The sequence below is a fragment of the Orycteropus afer genome, unplaced genomic scaffold (assembly GCF_000298275.1).
Source record: "Orycteropus afer afer isolate SDZICR_OR568_19922 unplaced genomic scaffold, OryAfe1.0 scaffold00066, whole genome shotgun sequence".
Taxonomy (NCBI): Eukaryota; Metazoa; Chordata; class Mammalia; order Tubulidentata; family Orycteropodidae; genus Orycteropus; species Orycteropus afer.
In genome coordinates, this window is record NW_006921653.1 from 1,492,089 (window position 1) to 1,497,673 (window position 5,585).

The following is a 5,585-nucleotide window of genomic DNA, read 5'->3' on the forward strand; positions in this document are numbered from 1 at the left end:
AAGAATGTAATGATTCAAACCCATCAGCTGCTCCATGGAAGTTTACACACACACACACACACACACATATAAATTTATCTCAGGGAAATGGCTCACAGACTCGTAGAAGCCAATAAGTCCCAAGTTCATGGGCCAAATCTCAAGCTGGAGGCTTCTTCTGACACACAGCTGCAGAGGCTGATGAACCCAAGATCAGCAGGCAGTATGTTGTTGTTGTTGTTAGGTGCCGTTGAGTCATCTCCAACTCATAGTGACCCTATGCACAGCAGAAGGAAACACGATCCAGTCCCACACCAGCTCTGAGATCCCTGCTGCATTTGAGCTCATTGCCACAGCCACTGTGTCAATCCATCTCATTGAGGACCTTCCCCTCTTTCATCAACCCTCTTCCTTGCCAAGAATTACAACCTTCTCCAGGGAATGGTCCCTTCTGACAATATGACCAAAATAGGTGAGACAAAGTCTGGTCATTCTCACTTCCAAGGAGCATTCTGGCTGCATTTCTTCCAGGACAGATTTGTTAGTTCTTTTAGCAGTCTATGGTTTTTCAGCATCACAACTCAAAAGCATCAATTTTTCTTCAGTCTTCTTTATTCATTGTCCAGCTCTCACATACATATGAGGCAATTCAAATTATCATGGCTTGTGTCAGGTGCAACCTAGTCCTCAAGGAGACATCATTGCTCTTCAGCACTTGAAAGTGGTCCTTTGCAGCTGACTGGCCCAGTGCTATACTTCGTCTGATGTCCTGACTGCTGCTTCTGTTGGCACTGATTGTAGAACTAAGCAATGTGAAGTCTTTGACAACTTCAATCTCTTCTCCATTTGTCATGATGCTGCTTGTAGGTCCAGTTGTGAGAAATTTTGTTTTCTTTATATTGGGATGTAATCTATACTGCAGACTGTATTCTTCAATCCTCATCAGTAACTACTTCAAGTCATCCTCACTTTCAGCAAGCAAAGTTGTGTCATCAGCATATCACAGGTTGTTAATGATTCTTCCTCCAATCTTGATGCCACGTTCTTCTTCATATAATCCAGCTTCTCAGATTATTTGCTCAGCATATAGATTGAATAAGTATGGTGAAAGGATACAACCCTCACGCTCCCTTCTTGATTTTAAACCATGCAGTGTCCCCTTGTTCTGTTTGAATGACAGCCTCATGGCTGTACAGCAGGCAGTATAAGATGCTGGTTTTTTTTTTTTTTTTTTGCAGATGATGAATCCAAGATTGGCAGATAAAATGGCAGATTTCTGGCTTACAAGCTATGAAGACAACAATCCCAAGATTGCCAGGCAATACCCAGGTCACTGGTTCACCGTCAAGAAATGGAGATGATAATGAGTTGGATGTAAGACTCAGATCCAGCAGAAAGCCAGAGAGCATTCCCAGGATGTCCATACATATATCAGGAGCCTGCCACACTCCTGAGGAAACTACCTTTCAACCGAAAGGCTGCTCACAGAACATCTCATCATGGTGGTGATTTTATCACAACTGCTTAAACCACTGAGAATCATGGTCCAGCCAATTAGACACACAATACTAACTATCACAGTCCATCTCTTGTCAAAGTGGCTTTGCACACATCTTAAGTCAGACATAATCTCTAAATAAAGACACTTAGAAAGTCATAGTTGCACCTAACATGATACAACTAATACATATACAACTGAAAACACAATAGCTGTGTTTACATCTTACATTTATAACAGAAGAAAACAAACATATTCAACACACATATGCAATGAAGAAATACTCATAACAATCACAGTCCTCATTTCTGCAACTTGTCTCATGGTCATAGCTGGTATTTAAAACTAGCTTCTTCTTCCACCCATTCCATATTCCCATTACCCTCAGCAAGCACCTCAGCTTGTCGTGGTTCTTTGCCTGGTGGGGTGACCCAAACCTTCATTCCTGAGGGGTCTGCGCCATTAGTAGTCATATCAGAATTTGGTGTTACAGTTTTCTACTGAGTTTAATCACAGGACATGGTAGTACTAAATGACTGTCGGAAGAATCTCCTGTATTCCAGGCATATTCTTCTTTACCTTCATTATGTAATATAATCCAATATTCCCTTGGTAATAAGGATCAATCACACCAGACAATACATTAACTCCCTTCTTTGCCTGTTGATCCAGAGGCATGAGGAGTCCAAAATGGCTGGGTGACATTCTTATCTTCCATTTAAATGGAATCAGTATTGTGTTTCCAGGTGGGAGTGTTCTTCCATGTGGGACTAAGACCTCCAGACCTGCAGAGCATAGGGTCTCAGGGACAAGGAGCAAAAAATTTTTGAATGGGTCACTAGGAGTAATAGTGAGTGATGCCACTCCCTTTTCCACCCCTTGGTTTGTGAATCTATGAATCTTGGCTATTGGAAAACAGCACCATATATTGGATGCCGGTTTAGAGGATATACAGCCTCCCAGAGAACATTGCCCCAACCATACAAGGTATTGTCACCTAGTTGGTGCCATAATTGTGTTTTTAGAAGACCCTCTCATTGTTCTATCAAGCTGGCTGCTTCAGCATGATGGGAAATATGTAGTCCCTTGATCTGAGAAGATGCTGTATGGCATACCATGATAGTTGATAAGATATGCTGTGACTCCATGTATGGTAGTTTTGGCAGAAGCATTTCATACAAGGAAGACAAATCCATATCCAGAATAAGTGTCTATTCCAATAAGGACACAATGCTGCCTTTCCTATGATATGGTGGAAGTGGCCCAATATAATCAACCTGCTACCAGCTTGCTGGCTGATCTCCCCAAGGAATGGTTCCATATCACAGACTCAGTGTTGGTCCCTGCTTTTGGCAGATTGAGCACTCAGGAGTAGCTGTAGTCAAGCTGGCATCAGTGAATGGAAGTACATGTTGTTGAGCCCATGCATAACCTCCATCCCTGCCACCATGGTCATTTTGTTCATGAGCCCATTGGGTATTGACAGGAACAGCTGTGGGAAAAGCATGACTAGTTTCCTCAGAATGTGTCATCCTTTCCACTTGATTGTTAAAATCTTCCTCTGCTGAAGTCACCCTTTGGTGACCATTCACATGACACATAAATATCTTCCCTCCTTTGGCCCCTCTTTATCATCAATTTTCCAATTATGTTCCTTCCAAATCTCTGACTATTCATCCAAACCACTGGCTTAGCCCATGAATCAGTACACAATTGTCCATCTGGTCATTTCTCCTTCCAAGCAAAGTGAACATCCAGATGCATTGCTTGAAGTTCTGCCCATTGGGAGGATTTCCCTTCATCACTGTCCATCACAAAATTCCCAGAAAGGGGCTGCAGTGCTGCTGCTGCCCAATTTTGAGTGGTACCTACATATCGTATAGAACCATTTGTATGTAACCCAGGCACGAATTTTCTCTTCCTAAGTCAATTGATCATAACAAATTCCCCATGAGGCTTTAGGTACAAAATGGTAGAGAAAAGGTAATGTGACTGGAGTGGAGGCATTTGGGTTACTTCATCATGCAACTTACTTGTGACTTCAGATCCTGTTCAAGCCCAATCTCTTAATGATCCATTTAATGATGAAGTGTTGCTGTGCATGTCCAACCTTATGACTCTGTGGGTCAGACAGCACACAGTCCATAATGGGCAGCTCAGCTGCATGGTGACTTGGTGGCCCAAAGTTAGGCATTCGTCTCTATTAAGGTCCAATAACAAACCAAAAGCTACTTCTCAAAAGGAGGTTTTTTATTTGCAGAAGGTGGCAGGACTTTGTTCCCAAATCCTAAGGCTCTGCAGCATAGTGCCTAAGGCACTTGACTGCTAACCAGAAGGCTGGGGGTTCAAATCCACCAGCCACTCCTTGGAAGGAAGGTTGGGCAATCTACTTCCATAGTGATATTGCCTTGGAAACCTAACGAGGGGTCATTATGAGTCAGGTCCGACTCGATGGCAAATAACAACACAACAACAAGGCTCTGCACTGTGATTCGCTAATAGGGGCCTACCAAAGACTCCAAACGACATCTCTACAAACCACCAACACTTTAAACACCATTGGATCAGATGAATCATATGGCTCACATATGGCCCAAGTGGCAGAGCGGCTTGCACAGCAGTCTGAAACTGTTGCAGAGCTTTCTGTTGTTCTGGGTCCTGCTCAGACTAGCAGTATTTCACGTCCCTTAATAAATAGGCTAGAGTAGTATACCCAAGTGAGGAATATGTTGCCTTTAAAATCCAAAGAGGCCAGCTAGACATTGTGCCTCCTTTTTAATTGTAGGAAGGGCCAGATGTAATAACTTATTCTTCACTTTAGTAGGACTATCTTGACATGTCCCACACCACTTAGACCACTAGAAATTTCAGTGAAGTATAAGGCATCTGAATTTTTGTCAGGTTAATTTCCCACACCTCAGTAGTTGATATACTGAGGTGTATTATTGGCCTTGTCAACTGAAAGCAAACTGCTTCTGATGATTCTATGAAATTGGTGTTGAGAAAAAGGCATTAGATACATCAATAACTGCATACCAGGTACCAAGAGACTACTAATTTGCTTAAGCAATGATGCCACATCTGGAATGGCAGCTGCAATTGAAGTAACCACTTGATTAACTTTATTATAATCCACTGTCATTCTCCAAGATCCATCCTTTCCTTTCCACAGGCCAAATGTTGTTGTGTGCCATTGTGTTGCCTCTGACTCATAGCAACCCTATGTACAACAGAACAAAACACTACCTAGTTGTGCACCATCCTCAGTCTTTTCTGTACTTGAGCTCATCATTACAGCCACTGTGTCAATCCATCTTGTTGAGGGTCTTCCTCTTTTTTGCTGACCCTCTACTTTACTAAGCATGATATTCTCCTCCAGACACTGGTCCCTTCTGACAATATGAACAAAGTAGGCACTTCCAGTGAGCATTCTGGCTGCAATTCTACCAGGACAGATTTGTTCATTCTTCTGACAGTGTATGGCATTTTCAGTATTCTTCACCAGCATCATAATTCAAAGGCATCTACTCTTCTTTGGTTTTCCTTATTCTTTGTCCAGCTTACCCATGCATAAGAGGTGACTGAAAACAGCATGGCTTGGGTTAGGCACACTTTAGTCTTTAAAGTGACATCCTTGCTTTTTAACCCTTTAAAGAGGTCTTTTGCAGCAAATTTTCCCAGTGCAATACAACCTCTGATTTTATGAATGCTGCTTCCACAGGTGTTGATTATGGATCCCAATAAAATGAAATCTTTGGCAACTTCAATCTCTTCTCTGTATATTATGGTGTTGATTATTGGTCCATTTGTGAGGATTTTGTTTTCTTCATGTTGAGGTATAATCCATTGTGAAGACCCTTATGTCCATTACAGTAACCATTCCCACGTTGTTTTTTGTTTATTAAGTGCTATCACTTGACCCTTACCACCATGGAGTCCAATTAGCTCCAAGTGCTTGGACAATTACTTGTTGTTGTTGTGTTGTTGCTGTTATATGCCTTTGAGTTGGACCCGACTCATAGTGACCCCTCCTTGAGTTTCCAAGGTGGTATCACTATGGAAGTAGATTGCCCAACCTTTCTTCTGAGGAGTAGCTAGTGGGTTTGAA